Here is a 20,836-nt window from a genome sequence, read left to right on the forward strand (position 1 = left end):
CAGATTCCCATAGTAGCTGTTCGTATAGCTCTTTCTTCAAATTTGGCTTCATGAGGATTTTCCTATGAATAGAATAACGTATTTATTGCCACCTTTCCCACACAACATTGCTTCCAGGGGCCACATTTTGCAACAAAGGGAAATACGACAATGATTCATATCAATATAAATCACTACTTTTCCAACATGCTTCATTACTTAGAAGCAGTTGGTTTGATGTACTTGAAATGGCTGGTTTAGGAACTAAGTTATGCATGCTGTTTTATGGAAAGTAATATATAATTGAAACTAATGGATATATGCTACCATTTCCCCATAGCCAGAGTGCAGATGTTCTGGAACTAAAAAGTATAGGTTAGAGTGGCCCCAACTTTTGTTTTACTATTGTTTTTTATTCTCTTGCTCTCAGTGTTTTCAGAGGTCCTGGTGCACAACAGTGGAATGTGTCCATCAAGGTATATGGGAAATACAGTTATGGTTCTACTAAGTTGGAAGCTAGCCCTGCCTCCTGGCCGTTTTAATGTCCTCCTGCCAACGAGCAGAACAAGGCCTTACTCTATTGGCTGGAATGATTAAACTTGGGGACAGTGGGTTGTCACTAAATTTCAAGGGCAAGGAGGACTATGTCTTAGTGCTTTCTTGTGCAACTGCCTTGACCGATGGACTGAGATACTAGAGGAATAAAATTTTGGATCACGTTACCAAGTATGGGAGCCCATTCAGCCAAGGCTATGGCAGAGGCTAAGGGAAACATGGAAAGGATGGTGGAGAAGGTAGCTCTGATGATCAATTTTGGCCTTGGAACAAGATATAAAAGAAGAGGCAGAAGCAGTTACATTTCATGTTGTTTGTTTTTCATCATTTCCTCTACCCCACCTTATTTGCATAGCACTGGTGGTGGTTAATATTTGAGATTTTAGGTGGGAACGTGACTGTATTGATATTATGGTTCTCGGGACTCTGTCCAGTCACATATTTTACCTGACCAAAGGAATAGAAAGAATGCTGATAGAACAAAAGGGGTGGCTTATACTGGATTGCTTTTGTTTGATCCTCCAGACCCACTTTCCACCTTTCTCTGTAACATGAAGATGCTGATTTCTAAGACCTGCATCTTGTCCTCTGGCTTCCTAATTAGATTTCCCCAAGGAGAGCTGTCAGTTGGAAACTGCAGGAAGAGAGGAGTGAGACCGTAATATTATTACCCCCATTTCCTCCTCACTGGGTTGCCACCAGCTCCATATTGCCCCTGGATTGAATAACTCACTTCTGGTCAAGCGAATGTCTCCACACAGCTCTCTTGGGCTCCCAGTAACCACTCTGTGCCCTACCTCATTAAGGTAGCCAGAGTATACCAATAGTCTTCCAAAAGACTCCAGGAGGAATATCTCGTTATGGTATGGTGTTCCCAAATTATGGCTAATTTTAAAACCAAGGTTTCTTCTTATGTGGGTGTTCTATGTTCAAGAAAGTTTGAAGAACCCTTTTGCCCTTTACTACTAGTCTTAGGCTATTCCACTATTGTTTTCCCTGGGGAAGGCTGGATTTCTTAAAGAAAACATTAAACTGTATTGCACATTTTACTACAAAAATGCTTAAGCTTATGCTTAAAAACATTATGACCCAATTCAAAGGCTCTCACAACCAAACACTCTGTAGAGAGCCTTGTAACTGTCTGTGACACAGAAGTCATTAGGATTTTTGCCTTGCAGTCCGATAGAGGTTAGACTGAAGGTTTGAGAACCTGTCCTAATTTCTTCCACATTTTCCCCATTAATGTGTTCATCTCTTGATCTTGGAATAATAACCTTCAGTTTTTCACCACTAAATAAAATATTAACTGTGGTTTTAATAGATGTCTTTTATTAGGCTGAGAATATTTATTTCTATTCCAAATTTGTTGAGATTTTTGCCTGCATTGCATGTTAGATCTTTCTCAAATGCTTTTTCTTCATATATTGAGATAATCATGTACATATTTTTTTTTTACTCTTGTTAAAATGCTGATTGAATTGTATTATTTTTAGGTGACAAACCAGCCTTTCATACCTTGGACAAATCCCACTAGGTCACGATGTATTATCCTTTTTATATGTTTTTTTATTCAAATTACTAAAAGTTTGTTAAGGATTTATTTTTGCATCTAGGAGCATTGTCTTTAACTTGTTATCTTGTTATGTCTTTGTCTGGTTTTGGTATCAGGGAAATTCCATCCTCATACAGCGACTTGGGGAGTACTCCATCCTCTCCAATTTTCTGGAAGAGTTTGTGTAGAGTTGGCAGTATGTCTTCCTTAAATGCTATCTAGAATTCAACAATGAAGTCTTCTGAGCTGGGGTTGCTTTTGTAGGGAGGATTTTTAATTATAAATTCAATTTCCTTAAGATATAGGGGTATTCAGGTTATCTATTTCTTCATGAGCGAACTTTGTGTCTTCTGAGAAGTTTTTCTATTTTGTCTAAATTGTGGAGTATATTGACATAATTTTTATTCATTATTTAAAAGATTTATTAATCTTTTAATATCTGTAAATACTGCTGTAATGTTACTCTCCCATAATTGATATTGATAATCTCTCTTTTTAAATTTCTGATCAGTTTGGCTAGAGTTTGCTTTGTTTTCTTCCAATTTTATTGATCCTCTTAAAATTATCAGAATTTAGTTTCACTGATTTTTTTTTCTATTGTATTTCTATTTTTTATTTCATTGATTCCTGCTCTTTTGGTACAGGTCTGCAGTTCATGAATAATTCTTACAACTCCCATATGTCTGGGAAAGTCATTTTTTATTGTGGTAAGGACACTTACTATGAGATCTACCCTCTTGACAAAATTTTAAGTAAACAATACAGTATCGTTAACTATAGGCACAAAGTTGTACAGCAATTTCTAGAACGTATTCGTCTTTTGATGTCATATCCAAGAAATCACTGCCTAGACCAATGTCATGAAGTTTTCCCCTCTATTTTCAACTAAAGGTTTCACAATTTCAGGTCTTATGTTTAAGTCTTTAATCCATTTTGTGTTGATTTTTGTGTGTAGTATAAAGTCAGGGTCCAATTTAATTCTTTTTGTACGTGTATATCTAGTTTTCTCAAGAACATTTGTTGAAAAGACTATCCTTTCCCCATTGTGTAGTCTTGGCACATTTGTCAAAGATTAGCTGACTGCATGCATGGGCTTATTTCTAGGCTCTTAATTCTGTTCCATTGGTGTATATGTCTGCCTTTATGTTGGTACCATACTGTTTTACTTACTGTAAATCAGCTCCTTTTTTAAATCTTTGTTTCTCTATGTATAATGTGGCTTTTCCCTCTGACTACTTTTAAGATTTTTTTTTTATTAGAGGTTTTTAAAATTTTGATTATAATGTGCCTTGCTGTAGTTTTCTTTATGTTTCTTTTTCTTTCCTCTTTCTTTCTCTTTCTTTCTTTCTTTCTTTCTTTTGAGCTTTTTACATCTGGGGTTTACATCTGTGGGTTTCATCAAATTTGGAAAAATTTGACCATTATTTCTTTAAGTTTTTTAAAAAATATTCTCCCTTTTTCTTCTTGCCTCCAGGGGCTATAATTGTACACATATTAGAGTGCTTGAAGCTTTTCCATAGCATAACTCTGTTCATTTATTCATTCTTTTTCTCTGCTTTTCATTTCAGATTTTTTGATTGTTTTGTCCACTTTATTAAGGATTTTTATGTGAGGGCAACTGTTACTTTCTTTGGTTACTTACTTTCCTTGGTCAAAAGTGGAAGTACACCTTTTAGTGTTTTAATTTTATAGAGTTACAATGAAATGAGGAATGAACAGTTGGATAAGTTAAAATTATTTTTCAGAGGGAAATGACATTTAAGGAAATATAGTTTATAAAATAAGATTATTTATAAGTAAAATACCAAACATGTTCTCTACGTCTAGTGTACGTAGGTCAGGGTAAATAAATCAAACCAAGGCTTCTTACTTTCACACTTAAATACAGTGGACTCTTCATATTTAGATTTCAGAGTCGCAAATCATAGGTGACTCTGACAACTTCGTATTCTCTCCATGCACTTTGTCACCCGTCAGTGAGCTAGAGATGTCTGTTTACTTGTTTAAAACATGGACAAAGCAGGTTGCACTGAAATAATAGGAGCAGCTGCATTTCCCTTAATGTACCTTCTCTCATTAAACTCTACATAGAGCTAATCTATTCATAAATCTTCATTGTGTGCTTACTGTTTTCTGAGATTCAAGGGTTTTAAATTATGACTAATAAGAGCATCTGGTCTCTCTGGACCAGAAAATCAACTGTTTAATCCCAAAAGAATTGTACAGGCTTTTAAAAAAAATCACCATGGACATACTGAAAACAAGTAAAGGCAAAGGCATTATGCCATACTAAGTGCCTGTGTTCTATTTGTGTTCAAGCTCCTCAGCCAACTCAGCTACTTCTGATAGCAAATCCTTCTTGTTATAACTTGGTATTTTCTCCCCATCGAATTGTAATTTTAAAAATAGTCTCTTGGTCTTTAAACAGTAGTTTGTGAAAAAAAAAAGTCCTTTCTGTTGGTTAAGAAAATATATCTAAAATTGACAGTTTTCACTAAAACAAACAACAAAACTTCCACCAATCTAAATACTTACATCTTTTTTACCTTTGACCCTCATCCCAATTTGTTAATCCTGTTCATTCACAAGAAGAAAAAAAAAGTCTCTCAACAAGATTTCCTTCTGGAAGTCTTCTAAAGACATTATTATTAATTTGATGTATCAGTCATCTAGGGCTTCCCTAAATAACTCCATTTCCTCTCATAATTTAAATAAATGATTTTAAAAAATGTCTCAGTTCAGGCTGCTATATTAGCATACCATAGACTGGGTGGTTTAAACAACAAACATTTATGTCTCACAGTTCCAGAGGCTGGAAAATCCAAGATAAAGGTGCCAACATATCCAGTGTCGGGTGAGGCCCCCTTTTGGCTTGCAGATGACCAGCTTCTTGCTACATCCTCACATGGCCAAGAGAAAGATCATCTCTCTCATGTTTTTTCTCTAAAGGACACTAATCGCCTTCATGAGGGCTCCACCTTCATCACCCGCAAGCTACCATGATATTTTAATTAATGATTTTCTTTTAAGCAACATGCCCGTGTAATGGGAGGAAATGAAGTTTGAATACCAGTTTCTACATGTTGGATTATATCATGTGAAAACCAAGCAGTTTATCAGTTTCCTGACTTCTGGCTTCTCTGATGGCAGGCTTCCCTGGGTGCAGCGAGTCTGAGCCAGTTGTGGGGAGAAGAAGCCTAAAATATAAATGAAGTTCATAATTTCAATTATTACATGGGAACGGAATTTTAATTATTAAATTGAGGCTGAGTTTTTGGCATGAATGATAATGAACTTTTTAAAACCTAAGAGCAATCAGGAGAGTCACGGGAATCTCATCCAGGGCCAGGGAAGACAAAGTTGTTTTATGACCACATTCCATAAGGTTGTGCTTTCCAAGTATTGTTTACATATGTAAGAATGGACACTAATCTCAAAAACAAAAACTAATAAAGAAATCACCATTTTCAATAATCTGGATAAAAATAAAATGCCCACAGAGCGCAAAACAACAACAACAACAAGCAGTTTATATTTCTTTAAATGCTTGTGTTAAAGCAATCAATTGTATACCTAATTTTACCTCAGTATATACATACTTCATGAGTTATGGAATAAAATTCAATTTTATGTTAAAAAAAAAAAACCCACCCCAAAGCCCCACCTCCATATACCACCATATACCTCCATATACTACAGTGGGGATTTAGGCTTTAACATATGTATTTCAGTGGAGAGGGGTGGGGCAAAACCATTCAGTCCATAGCATAATTGTTTTCATATGGAGAAAACACCTGTCACAGCGAATTTGTTTCACCGCACTAGAAACCTTAACAGAACAGGATGGCCATTGTGTGACTGGCAATTCAAACTGCTGAGGGAATGAGGACCTTTGTGACTGTAGTGTACGTTGATCCTCAGCCCTTTCCTATTAGATGGAATTTCACACATGCAGAGAGAAATTTTTAGAAAGTTCCTGTTCTTTTTCTCTTAGAAAATACAGTTTTGAAGACGTAGAACTATTAATTGATTAACAAGCTTGCTAAACTCTGTAGAGTTAATTTATAGTTGGTAAAATATCACCCCTTAAGAATCAAAACTCCTTTTCAGGGAAGTACGCAGAGTGGTTTTTACTAGAAATAACAAAGCATTAAAGTTCAGGTGCCTGACTTGTAGTCCCAGTACTGAGTCTAACTAGCAGTGTTATCTTAGGCAATTATTGATATTTAACCACCCTGTGACTCAGTCCCCTCTTTAGTAAATACAGGGATAACACTATATTATTTATAAAGCTCTTATAAAACCTAAATTTCAGATCTGTGGTTAACTTATTTATTTAAAGAGGAGGGAAAGGAAATTATGTAGTACTTGGCATGTGAGATCAAGATCTATTATGAGATAGGAAATGAGATGTGGAAGGCTACTTGAATCTGGCACTTGAAGACCAAATTAACAAGTCTAAACTATTCATTATGTGGTCTTGGTGAGCCAGTTCTTTACTTTTACTTGTAAGATGTAGTGCACATGATAAATTGGTCAAGGATTTTTCTTGGTTGATTCTGGCTGCCTCATTGGCTTTGCTAAGTGACAGATTTATTTATTTATATTGATATAAAGCCTTTATTCAAAATTCAGGGATTTAAATCCTTTATCTGTGATGAGTTGGTGATAATTTTACAGACATCTTTATAGATAATGAATTTTTAATTAAAGGGAATGATGAGACTATAATGAGGTAATTACTTGTTAATTGCAGGTTTATGACTCATAAGTCACTACCCACCATCCTCTTCCTGAGATGAATGCTTTGGTGTATATTTATATATGTATTTATTCATTATAGAAGGGGTGTAAGGCAGCTAGCAGGGAACGCATAAAATACAGCAAGAAAACACCAATGAGAGGTGGACAAGAAAGAAAAAGAGGGAAATCTAGGAAGTAAAGCAAATAAATAAATAACTAGTGCCGAGATCTCAAATTAAAACTGTAGGCAAGCAAACTTTGTCACATCCATGGGTTAAAATGAGATCCTGGTAAATCTCACAGATCCTAGCATATATTAGATATAAATAATCAGTGTTTAGGAAGAGCACATTAATTTCTAATTCTTAGACAAGGAGGAAGAGAAAAGCACTGGAAAATCAGAATACTTTGGTTTAAATCATAGAGTTGCCCACATACTAGCTGTGTGACCTTGGGAAAGTTAATTTACTGCTTTTACCTAATAGCTTTATCCACTGAATGGATATGAAAATAATATCCACCTCAGAGCATTGTTTTGAGGATTAAATTAAACAATGCATGCAAAGCAGTTAGCACAGTCTCTGAGACTTAAAGGGCTCAGGATAGATAAAATTTAGCTATTTTCATTTCTTTTAGAGAAGGTATAAATTGATCCAAGAATATGTACTTATAAAAACATTGTGCCAAGTCAGGGGCATACCAGTGTTCACACTGTTCTTAGAGACACTTGGTAAACACCTTGTTTACACTTGGTTCTGGGATGCTGTGAGCACTAAGAGTGAGAGGCTTTCAGCCACAGTCCTTTGAGGAGATGAAATTTACCCTCATCTGTCTTCACAATTAATCCTTGCAATACACAACATAGAATCAAAAATATAATAAGTAATGTCCTGGGTTCACAAACTTGACATATAAGCTTCTTTCATTGATGATTTAGTGTTGATGATTACATTCTAATGTACATAAAATAACATATGGTGTAATCGAGCTGTAGGTGATAAATGTGACAATGGTTTGAATCTGTCCTCCTCCTCCCCCTCTTTCTTCTTCTTTTCTTGTCATAAACCTCTTGCTTCATAAGTTAGAAAGATCAGTTCATCACTAATCAGCTAGAAAATAATATCACAGGTACTTCTTCAGAAGTGGGCAGTGCAGGAACTCAGGTCTTTCTGAGATTCTGTGGTTCATTGACTCTACTTGGCCTGTTCAGGGTCAAGAGGCAGAAATAGAAGATAATATGGTCCAAAAAAAGTAAAAATGGTGTCAGGAAACCTGGTATTTTGTTCCACTTCTTTCAATTACTTGTTCTATAACCTTGGTCTATTCTCTAGGCCCCTCAGTTTTTTGTTTGTTTGATTTTGTTTTGTAAACAAGAAATGAGGTCACCTCACTCTCCTTAGGAATGATAACATGGATTTGAACTCTTACATGTATGTTACATATTGGGAAAGAGAAGGGGATATAAATAGAGGTTGTATGTTACAAAGTACTCTAAGTTTGGTTTCATGAACAGGTTCAATTCCTGCCTCCTACAAATGAGCTGCATGACCATAGACAAACCACTTAAACTCTCAGAACTCTTTTTCTTCCTTGCGGGGTGTGTGTGTGTTTGTGTGTGTGTGTGAAATATATTTTATAGCTACATACATGCATAATTACTTATATATATTATATGAATATCTATATAATCTTATTCCGACTTCACTCTTCAGAGTTTTGAATAATCTGTTTGGGCTGAAGTTTACCTTAATAGATTGCAAAATCAATAATGATAACACATTGTATGGTTCTTCAGAATAAGGAAGAGGACAAATTGCTTCCAAGATCTCTCACCTATTTTTGAAGTACCATCTGTTTGAAACAATGGATGTGCTTCTATAAATACTGAGCTTGATTTATAGAGTAACAAGTCAGTCTAATGTGAGAAAAGAGATGGGAATAAAATTAATCAACCTGCAAGTATTTAGAGATATTGGCAACTTATAAATGTTAACCAAATCAAGCAGCCCTCTTAACAACCACGCGTGTTTCATGAAACTTCTACCAATAATAATATCTAAAATTTATTGCCTGGGACTCAGAGCAAGCCACCCTGGAACCCAGCCCAGCCCACCAGTGGACTGGCACCAGCCCCAGGAGCCCATGAGCCACGCAGCCAGCCGTGCCAGTACCTGGTTCCACCTACCAGTGGGCCAGCAGCCACTGCATGAAGCAGGGTGTAGCAGCCAACTGGGCCAGAAGCTAGCCCCACATACCAGTGTGCCTACAGTAGTTGGCCCCTCCACGAGAGAAGGGCTCACACAGCCCACATAGGGGACATCCCTAGAGCATATAGCTCTGGTGACCAGGGGGAATGTGCTGTTGAGCCTCATATGATGTCTCCTGCATAAGGCCATTTCTGCAAGGTCAGGAAACATAAATGACCTACTTAATACATAGAAATAAACACAGAGAATTAGGGAAAATGAGGAGGCAAAGGAATATGTTACAAAGGAACAAGACAATAGCCTCATAAAGAGAACTGAACAAAGTAGAGACAAACAGTCTACCCAATAAAGAGTTCAAGGTAATGATCATCAAGATGCTCAATGAATTTGGGAGAAGAATGGATGACCACAGTGAGAATTTTAACAAAGATTTAGGAAATATAAATAAGAACCAAACAAGGCTAAAGAACACAGTAACTGAAATAAAAAATATACAAGAAGGGAATCAACAGTAGATTAGAGGATACAGAGGAATGGATCAGCTACATAGAAGACAGAGTAGTGGCAATCAACCAAGCTGAACAGAAAAAATAATTAAAAGAAATGAGGATAGTTTAAGAGACCTCTGTGATAACATTAAGGATACTACAGTTCACATTATAGGGTCCCAGAAGGAAAACAACTTATTTGAATAAATAATAGCTGAAAACTTCTCTAACCTGGGAAAGGAAACAGACATTCAGGTTCAGGTACCACGGAGAGTCCCAAGCAAAATCAACACAAAGAGGTCCACACCAAGACACCTTTTAATTAAAATGGCAAAAGGTCAAGATAAAGAGCCTTAAAAGTGGCAGAGAAGAGTAAATAGCTCTGTACAAGAAAACTCCCATTTCAGCAAAAACTTTGAGGCCAGAAGGGAGTGACATGATATATTCAAAGTGATGAAATGAAAAATACCTACAACCAATAATATTCTATCTGGCAAGGCTATTATTCAGATTTGAAGGAGAAATAAAAGCTTTTACAGATAAGCAAAAGCTTAAAAGGCTTCAGCACCAATAAACTGCTTTACAAAAATGTTAAAGAAATTTCTCTAAATGGAAAAGAAAAGGCTACAACTAGAAATATGGACATATATACACTACCAAACGTAAAATAGATAGCTAGTGGGAAGCAGCCGCATAGCACAGGGAGATCAGCTCAGTGCTTTGTGACCACCTAGAGGGGTGGGATAGGGAGGGTGGGAGGGAGACGCAAGAGGGAAGAGATATGGGAACATATGTATATGTATAACTGATTCACTTTGTTATAAAGCAGAAACTAACACACCGTTGTAAAGCAATTATACTCCAATAAAGATGTTAAAAACAAAAAAAGCGCAGTGAGAGATTACCTCACACTTATCAGCATGGCTATTATCATAAAGACAAGAAAATGTTGATGCAGGTGTAGAGAAGAGGGAGCCCTCATGTACTCTTGGTGGGAATGTAAATTGTTGCAGCTACTATGGAAAACAGTATGGAGGTTTCTCAAAAACTTAAAAATGGAGCTATCATAAGATTCAGCAATTCCACTTTTGCATATTTTTCTGAAGAAAACAAAAACACTAATTAGAAAAGAAACATGCACCCCTATGTTCATTGCACCATTATTTACAATAGCCACGATACAGAAGCAATCTCAATGTCAATGGATAGATGAATGGGTAAAGAAAATGTGATACATACATACACACAAACACACACACCGTGGAATATTACTCAGCTATAAAAAAGAATACAGTCTTGCCATTTGTGATCATGTGGATGGACCTAGAGGATATTTATAATGCTAAGTGAAATAAATCAGACAGAGCAAGACAAATACTCTATGATTTCACTTATATGTGGAATCTAAAAAACAAAACAAATGAACAAGCATGACAATACATAAACTGACTCATAGATGCAGAGAACAAACTGGTGGTTGCCAGAGGGGAGGTGTGTGTGGCAATGAGTGAAATAGGTGAGGAATATTAAGAGGTACAAGCTTATATTTATAAAATAGGAAAGTCAGAGGGATGTAATGTACAACAGAGGAATATAGTCAATAATATTGTAATAACTTTGTATGGTGACAGATGATAGCTAGACTTAATGATAGTGATCATTTTGTAATGTATAAAAGTATTAAATCACTCTGTACACCTGAAACTAATATTTTAAGTAAACTATAGTTTAATAAAATAAACAACTTAAAAATTAATGAAGAGTTAAATAGTAAAAAATTATATAATAGAATAAATATTCTGATGAGATTTCCTCTCTAAAGCAGATGTGTCTTAAATTATGTGTTTAAGTTATGACTATAAAGTAAGTGTTTGTAATGTAATGCTTTTTTCTCTGAAACTTTTATTATATAAACATGTTCTCTCATGGAAAAAAAAAAAACCCACTTTGAGATACCACCTCACAGCTGTCAGAATGGTTATCATCAAAATGACAAAAAATAACAAGCACTGCTGAGAATGTGGAGAAAAGGAAAACCTCATGGCACTGCTGGTGTGGTTGTAAATTGGTACAACCATTATAAAAAACGTACGGAGGTTCCTCAAAAAATTAAAAATAGAACCACCATACGATCCAGCAGTTCCACTTCTGAGTATTAACCTGAAGAAAATAAAACACTATTCAAAAAGATATGTGCACCCTGTATGTTCACTGCCACATTATTTACAATAGCTAAGATATGGAAGTAACCTAAGTGTCCACTGATAGATGAATGTATAAAGACAATGTGGTGGGAGGGAGATGCAAGAGGGAGGAGATATGGGGATATATGTATATGTATAGCTGATTCACTTGTTATACTGCAGAAACTAACACACCATTGTAAAGCAATTATACTCCAATAACGATGTTAAAAAAAAAAGATGTGGTATACACATACAGTGGAATATTATTCAGCCATAAAAACCAAAAATGAAACCTTGCCATTTGAGACAACATGGATGGATCTAGAGGGTATTGTGCTTAGTGAAATAAGTCAGACAGAGAAAAAGACTGCATGACTCATTTGTATGTGGAATCTAAAAAACAAAACAAAAGCAAAATGAAATCAGACTCATAGAGAACAAATAGGTCATTGTCAGAAGAAAAGGGGCGTTGGGAGAGTAGGCAATATAGATGAAGGGGATAAAGAAATATAAACCTCCACTTATATAATAAGTAAGTTATGGGGTTGTAATATACAGCATTAGGAATATGGTCAGTAATATTGTAATAACTTTGTATGGTGACATATGGTTACTACACTATCCTGGTGATCATTTCATCATCTGCAAGTATCAAATCATTATATAGTACACCTGAAACTAACATAATATTGCACATCAACCATATTTCAATAAAAAATATTGCTTGTTTACTATAGTGGCAGGTACTGTTCTAAGTGCTTGTTTATTACTCGTAAAGATCCTAGGAGGAGACACTATCAGTATCTGTGATATCCTTTTAAGAAAATTAAGAGTTTGAGTTGCCCAGAGCCAACACAGTTAGTACAAGCTATCTGATTCCACAACTTGACTAATTTTTCATTAGTATTATACTTTATTGCCAGGGATCTTAAAAAATATGTTTAAATAGGTGAGACGTTTACATGTTTCAAAGATTGAAGGATCGAGATTATGAAAGATTGAATGACCCTTGAACAATGTGTGGGTTAGGGACCCTCACCCTCTGCACAGTCAAATATCCTGTATAATTTATAGGGCCCTGTGTATATGTGGTTCCTCCCTATTTGTGGTTCCATATCCGCCAGTTCAACTAACCTCCAATTGTGTAGTAATGTAACATTTACCATTGAGAAAAACCCGAAACCTGTGTTGTTCAGGGGTCAACTGTATAAGAAAAAATTTACTCTCACTCTTCTGTCTTCTAGACACCAGTGTCACCTTGCTAATGGTAACTAATACTTTCACTTTCTCATGTATACTTTCCAGGTATGGCACATGTTCTTTGTCTATCCTTTTTTTTTAATACCAAAAAACAGAAACATAAAATATATACTGCTCTGCATTTCTGCATCTTGTGTTTTTGAGGTGTGTGTATCTGCCTGTGTTTGTGTGTATTCTTAATAATAAATCATGGAGATTACTTCATAGTCATGCGTAAAAATACTTTTCTGTCTACAGAGTTGGAGGAGCATAATTTAACAAGTCCCTTTTTCTGGACACTTAGGTTGCATTGAATATATTGTTTTTATTCCCTATGCAGAATAACCTTGTATATATGTCATTTGTCATTTGATTTTCAGTGTAGTTTCATTTTTTTTATAACAGTGTTATTGAGAAATAACTGACATAGAATAAACTGGCGATATTTAAAGAGTATAATTTGATGGCTTGTAACATATGTATATGACCATGAAATCATGACCATGATAAAAACAATGAACATATCCATCATCCCCAGAGGTTTCCTTATACCTCTTTGTAATCCTTTTCTCTCTCCCTTCTCTTCCTTACCCCACCTACAGGCAGCCACTGATCTGCTTTCGGTCACTATGGATTGTTTTTCATTTTCCATAATTCCATATAAATGGAATCATAAAGCTTGTCTTTTTTTTTTTGCCCAGCTTTTTTTACTCAGCATTATTATTTTGAGATTCACTTATGTTGTTGTGTTCATTAATAATAGATCATTTCTTTTTCCATTTCATTGATTTTTTAAATTGTTTATTTTCTATTTCATTCATTTCTGTCTTGATTTTTGACATTTCTTTTCGTCTAATTACTTTGGGTTTAATTTTCCCATATTTTCCTAGTTTCTTAAGGTAGAGGCTGAAACCATTAACTTGAGAACTTTCTTCTTTTTTAATTAACAGGGTTCAGTGTTATAAATTTCCTCTTAAATGCTGCTTTACAGCATTGTATAAAATTTGATATTTAAAAATTTTTATTAAATTCAAAGTTATTTTTTAAATCACTTTTGATTTATTCTTGATCTATGGTTTATTTATAAATGTGTTATTTAGTTTCAAAATATTGAGGGATTTTCCTGTTATTGACTTCTAATTTAGTTCCTTTTGTGGTTAGAGAACATACTATGTGTGGCTTGCATCCTTTAAAGATTTGCTGAGACTTGTTTCATGGTCCAAAATATAGTCTATCTTGTTAATTGTGTCTTGTGTACCTAAAGTAATGTGTTCTGCTGTTGGGAGGAATATTGTATAAATACTAATTGGATCATGTTGGCTAATTGTATAATTTAAATTTCTACCTTTTACTGATCTTGTATCTATTTTTCTGTCAATTATTGGTAGAGGGGTATTGAAATCTCCAATTATAATTGTGAATTTGCTTCCCTTTGGAATTCTATTGTGTATTTTGAGGCTCAATTATTGGGTGCATATACAGTATTGCTATGACCTCTTGATAAAATAACCAATTTACATTGTAAAATTACCATTTAAAATCTTTGATAATATTTACTACTCTGAAATAATTTTTCTGATATTAATATATCCATTCCACATTTCTCTTGATTAGTGTGAGCAGGGCATACAGTTTTCTATTCTTTAACTTTTTAACCTATTTGAACCTTGTATTTAAAGCTCTTTTCCTGTAGGCTGCATATGTTTATCTGTACCCTACTTTTTAATTAATCTGAAACCTCTGCTTTTTAATTGGGGTATTTAGGCCATGTGAATTTAATGTAATTATTAACATGATACTTTAAATCTGCCCTATAGCTAATTTTACTTGCCCCATCTCTTCTTATTTTCATCCTTCATATTTTGTGCCTTCTTTAGGATGAATCAAATATTTTAATGACTTTCTCTCCTTTATTGGCTCATTATCTATAGCTCTTTATTTTATATGTGACTGCTTTAAGGTTTATTGTTTACATAATTGTAAACTATATGTATCTACTTTCAGCTGGTATTATGACACTTTACATGTAGTCATAGAACCTTGGAATAGTACACTTCAGTTTCTCTCCTCCCAATCTTTGTGCTATTGTTGATTTTACTTTTATATATGTTAAAAATGTCATATTACATTGTTACTGTTTTTTGTTTTTGTTTAGAACAGTCAGTTATATTTTAAGTAGATTTTAAAAGTGAGAAGCTTTTTATATATTTATACATGTAGTTGCCCTTTCTGATTCTCTTCATTTCTTGTATAGATGTATATTTACATCAATATTCACTTTCCTCCTACTATGAAATTTTTCTTTTAATATTTCTTTTATAAGAGTCTGTTGCTGATGAATTCTTTCAGCTTTTGTATTTATGAAAAAGTATTTCACCTTTGTTTTTGACAGATATTTTTGCTTATTATAGATTTCTAGGTTATCCATTTTTGTTTTCCTTTCAGAACATTTAAATTCATTTGAGAGATACCCAAGGCCAGGAAAGAACCATTCCACAGGATTAGAGGAAACAATTTCTGGTACTCACACAGCACCAGGAGTTGTGTCTGTTCCCATCAGTCAGTCTTGAAAAACTTATATTCACAGGGCATTTGATAAAGGACACAAAAGGATCTGTGTCATCAATGGGAAATAATTAGCTCTAGTCTGAGCACTGCTCTGGTCCCATCTAACAAATCTTAAAAGCAAGACCCCAAAGAATCAGACTTTCTCCAAGTTACTTAACCAAATTTCAGAATAAAGCTCAAGAGTATTTATGGCAATGAAAAAAAAATATAGCACCCAACAAAGTAAAATTCACTAAATCAGGCATCCAATCCAAAATTACCTGACATACAAATAAGGAAGGAAATATAACTCATATAATAATAAAAAAAAAATCAATCAACTGAAACTTACCCAGAACTGACATAGATGTTGGAATTAATGGACAAAGACACAAAATAGTTATTACAACACTACCATATGTTCAGAATTCAAGGAGAGGTATAGGAGATTTATAAAAGGCTAAAATGGAACATCTAGAGATGAAAAATACAATGTATGATAAGAAAAATTCACAAGATGGGATTAATGGCAGATTGGACATCGAAAAAGAAAAAAAAAAGAACTTAAAGACGTAGCAGTAGAAACTAAAATGAAACTCAGGAAAAGAAAGAACCACCCCCCCGCAAAAAAAAAACCCACAAAGAAACAACATCAGTGAGCTGTGGAACAACATCAAGCAGTGAAAAATACAAGTAATAGGAGCCCCAAAAGGTGGAGAGATCAGGAGATAAAACAAATATCTGGAGAAATTGTGGTCAAAATTTTCTCAAAATTTGATGAAAACTGTACACCCACAGAACCAAGAAAATCAATGAAACTCAAGCATAAGAAACATTAAAAAAACAACAACACTACACCATATTAAATCAAAATCGAATTGTTTAAAACCAGTGATAAAGAGAAAACAAAAAACTCAGAAACAGCCAGAGAAAAGTGATATCTTACTTACAGAGGAATGAAGATATTTTAAAGCACATGTGAGGAAACTACCAGAGGGAGATCTCTATAGCTTTCTGGAGATCTCTCATTGTGCAGCTCCCTCCTCTCTGATGCTCTATCCTAAACATTCTAGCCACCTGGGTCTCTGAGTCTCTCTAGTTCCTTATTTCATCCTCTATTCAGGCTGTCAACTGGGTTCCAGCCTGGTTTCTCCTCCCAGCACAGCAGCTTGGGAGCTCTCCAGAAGCAGTAAGTTGGGACTACTAAAAGGTACACCTTGTTTGCTGCCCATTTAGCACAGATCACCATCCTTTGTTGTGTGATGTCGAGTCTTGAAAATTGTGTCAAACTGTATTTTGTCCATTTTTGGTTATTTCAGGGGGAGGGTAGATCTGCTTCTAGTTACTGTATCCTGGTTGAAAATGAAAGTCCTAACTGTAGTTTTAACCTGCAAATGTCTCTCATGGATGAGGTTAGGTCCCTTATGTGAACTTGAAGACATAACCATAGAAACTATTTAGAATGAAACATGGAGAAAAAAGATAATTGAAAAATGTTTAAGAATTGCCTACAATTCTTTTGTACGTGAATTTTCATGTTTTATGACTTGTTTCTAAAGAGTTTTTCATGTTTTTCTTCTTGATTTGCAGCGTCCTTTACATATCAGGGAATTTGAACCGTTATTGTTGATGTGAGTTCCAATGCCCTGTGTTTTCAAATCACAGATATTTAATTCACTTCGAAAACAGCCCTGTGTACAGGCAGAGTTTTCAAGTGTGACTAAGTTTACATTTATCCTTGGCACCTGACTCTTTCTTCCTTCATGGAGGTTATATCCTGGAGCCCTCCTTGTCCCTACTGTAGCCCATCTTTGGTCATTTTGGTTCATCTTTATCCATTCTAATAAGTTTTATTACCTCTAGGTAGAATAGATGATATTTATTAGGAGAAGGAGTTGAGGCTCCAAAAAAAAAAACTCTGGAAAACATATAAAATCTGTATGTTTCCTCTCAGTAGACTTTAGGTCTTCCATTCCAATTATTTCTCTAAAGGAAAAAGAAATGTTACCAGAAATCCTACTGTATGAAAGAAATGGGTAATGCTGTTACTCCAAAACTTGTTAATTTCATCTTATTGTATATCTTGGGCATTTATATTTTAAACATTGATTCTCTTGCTTTTTAAAAATATTGCTTAGAATACATGTTAAAAAGAATCCTAATTTAAGATAATTATTTGATGAACATTTGTTTAGCTTCCAGATGTTTTTCTCATATAGGTCTATGGTACCTTATCTGCAGTTATGAAACCCAAAAAGCACTTAAAATTGAAAGTATCTTCCCATTAATTTGGAAGTCATACCTAACCTTAACTGAATTCATTTGATGTCAAAACATGATCAGAACTTACTTTAAGTTATTTATAGTCTGTGTTTGTTCTACTTATTGTGAATATTCATAGATTCTGCTATAGAAATATTAATGTTATTGGTCATAAAATGCTTCCTCAAATGCCTGTGATGGTACTGCATAATAAGTGTACCATATAAACTTTCTGAAATCAGGAAGTAATTTTAAATTATGAATAGTAAGTTGTCCCTAGAAGCAGACCTATAGAAATCCTGCAGTAAATATCTTTAAACATATATCGCAACCATAAGCATATTGTTTTTAGAATTCCTAGAATTGAAATTGATGGTTGAGAAACAAGCAGAAATTTTTGCAGCCATTTCAATATTCCTCTCCAAAAAATTAACAATTTACACTCCCTCTGATACTGATTTTTATTATTCTCTTAAGGCTTCGCCAGACTTAAAAGCTGAAAAAAATAGCTACTTTATTCTTTAATGATTAAGAAGGTTGAGATATTTATAGTCTTATTTAAGCATTTATATTCATTCTCGTATGAGTTAACTTCATACTTTTATCCAATTTTCTACTAGGTTGAAAGTTTTGTTAAATGTATGTGCCTGCAATTAATTACAGATGATCTTCTGACATTGTTAATGGTAGAATTTTTGTTTATATATTTGCTTTTTGGTTGAAATGCTTCATCAAATTTTAAAATTTATCTTACATGGTCAAATTTATAAAATCCCTTATGGTTCCTGCATAGTTAGTTCTGTTACTGAAACATTTTCCCATTACAGGATTTGCCCATTCAAGGAGTAAGGTAGTCTCTTATATTTCAGTGCTTTAAAGAATGCCTGAGAATGAGTTAAGATTGGTACAAAAATGTGTGTGTGTAGGGGGGAAGGATAATTATACATAAATAAAAGTGATAATTTAAGTAAAATCAGGTACATGACCAGAAATTAGATAAGCTGTTGATTTACACAAAAGTATCTCATTTAGGTCACTATCCTTAATGAGCATTTGACAAGTATAACACTTACAGAAATAACTTACCCAATTTGTAGGTGAGTCATATTAGAGTAGATTTGATCTTTGAGTAGATCTTTGAACTACTTCAAAGATCAAAATACTAGAATATTACTCAGTACCACAAAAAACTTTATCTTTTCCTCTTCTAGTCAATAATCCCTCAAAGTTATCCCGTTTTGACTGTATTCCCCATCGATTTGTTGTGCTTGTTTTAAGATCTTTATATAAAAGAAATCATAGTGTATGTACCTTCTTTGTGTACCTACTCAACATTACAGTTTTTGAGATTCACCCATATTGAACCCTGAGGCCACTTCAGGGCTTGGAACCAAGACTAGGGTCTCTATAGATAGAAGCTCTCTTTTTTTTTTTTAAAGAGCAGAATATTCATAAGAAGATGTGATTGATTCCCTTTTACCAGGAGCAAGGTAAGGGACTCCTTAGAGAAGAGCACATAAAACTTGGGGTGGTTGACACCATTCTCTTAGCATCCTTGGGAAAGCTCTTGCCTGAAAGATTGCCAGGCCCGTGCACTAGAGTCCTTAATCCTCCAGGATCATGGAGAAAGGAGCAGATGCTGAGCGAGGAGAGATAGAGAGGAGTGGTCTTGATGCAGTATTTTATTTTATTTTTTGATATGTAGATTTCCCATGGGCTGAACGGAGGATGTGGAAAATGAAACGTCATGAGTAATTCTGTCAACCCTCCCCCAAGACATCAGTGGGCAAAGGATTTTTGAACAACAGGGAACATCTAATTAGTCCACAGTGAGTGAAGGCCTAGGGGAGATAAGGGACTGACTGTTCCTGAGCATCTGGAGTTCCCATACAGAGGGTGTATGTTTGTTTGCCCGGGCTTCCATAAGAAAAAACACAGACTGGGTCGCTTCAACAACAGGAATTTATTTTCTCAAAATTCCGGAGACTAGAAATTTGAGATCAAGGTGTTGTCAGGTTTGGTTTCTTCTGAGGCCTCTCTCCTTGGCTTTTAGCTAGCTGCCTTCTTCTTGTGTCCTCACATGGTTGCTCTTGGTCATTGTATTGTCTGTTTCCTAATCTCTTCTTATAAGCACATGAGTCATATTGGATTAGGGCCAACTCATATGACTTCATGTTACCTTAATTACCTCTTTAAAGGCACTATCTCTAAATACAGTCATATTCTGAGGTGCTGAGGGTTATGACTTCAATATATGAATTTTAGGGGCACAATTCAGCCCCTAGCAGAGGACAACCTCATAAGGCTTTTTAAAGAGCCCACCAATGCACCCACGTGAGAGGCACATTTAAAGTCATGCCATATAGAAGTGAGTGATGGCCACAGAAGTGGAAAGGAAAAAACAAAACTTGGAAAGGTGCAAGTACAAACAGATTCTCCTCTCCCCACCCCATCTCTCTCCTCTCTAAGCTGCTACTACCTCTGTCCTAGCCTATGCTGGGGAGGAGAAGAGTGTAAGTGCTTCAAGATACTGGCTCTTTAAAATGATTAGTATTGAGATTTTAGGAACCAGGATGAAAATTTTAATGACTAAAAGCATCTGGACATTTATGAAAAGCAGCTGACTTTTTTTTAAAGGTATGACAAGATATATTGGGCACCCTTAACCCAGATCAACTGAATTAGAATTTCTAGGACTGTCCCAGACAAAGTAATTTTTAAAGCTCCCTTTAGGATTCTACTGAGCACCTGGTATTAAGACACAGTGCTTTGGGCATTAATCTCCTACCCACTGGGGTCATCATCATCATCAATGAGTACATTGCTACTCCTACATGAGGTCTCTGGTGGCTCCATGCTAATGCCACTCTGGCTCCCGCCTCCTTTACCAGGTATAATTTGTAAACCAGAGTCAGGTTATTCATACAGAAGAAGTCTGTAACAAAATGCTCATTCACATTGCAACTTTTACACCTGATAGAAAATGTTTGGCTCTTCGGGTTTTTCAGGACCCATTCAATTTGTCCTGGAGACCTCTAGGAGATGAATATATTGGCATTCACATGTGTTGTATTTGTG

At 35.1% G+C, this 20,836-nt stretch overlaps 1 protein-coding gene across 24 annotated transcripts in view; it reads left to right on the forward strand.

Annotated features, from left to right (window-relative positions):
• Positions 1–20,836, forward strand: part of LOC307189655 (uncharacterized protein) — a 2,229,222-nt gene that overhangs the window by 500,454 nt on the left and 1,707,932 nt on the right. For 3 of the 24 annotated variants that reach the window (XR_013829269.1, XR_013829282.1, XM_079927934.1), the window contains 4 exons: positions 2,731–2,793; positions 17,087–17,127; positions 18,379–18,444; positions 19,464–19,587. The exons of 11 other annotated variants lie outside the window; for them this stretch is intronic. The gene's annotated coding sequence lies outside the window, so the exon portion shown is untranslated. Of the gene's footprint in view, positions 1–2,730; positions 2,794–16,619; positions 16,707–17,086; positions 17,128–18,378; positions 18,445–19,463; positions 19,588–20,836 lie in introns of all 24 variants that reach the window. 10 more of the 24 variants (XR_013829272.1, XR_013829273.1, XR_013829286.1 and 7 more) reach the window with 9 other exon arrangements.

Source organism: Stenella coeruleoalba (genome assembly GCF_951394435.1).
Source record: "Stenella coeruleoalba genome assembly, chromosome: 7".
In the NCBI taxonomy this organism is placed as follows: Eukaryota; Metazoa; Chordata; class Mammalia; order Artiodactyla; family Delphinidae; genus Stenella; species Stenella coeruleoalba.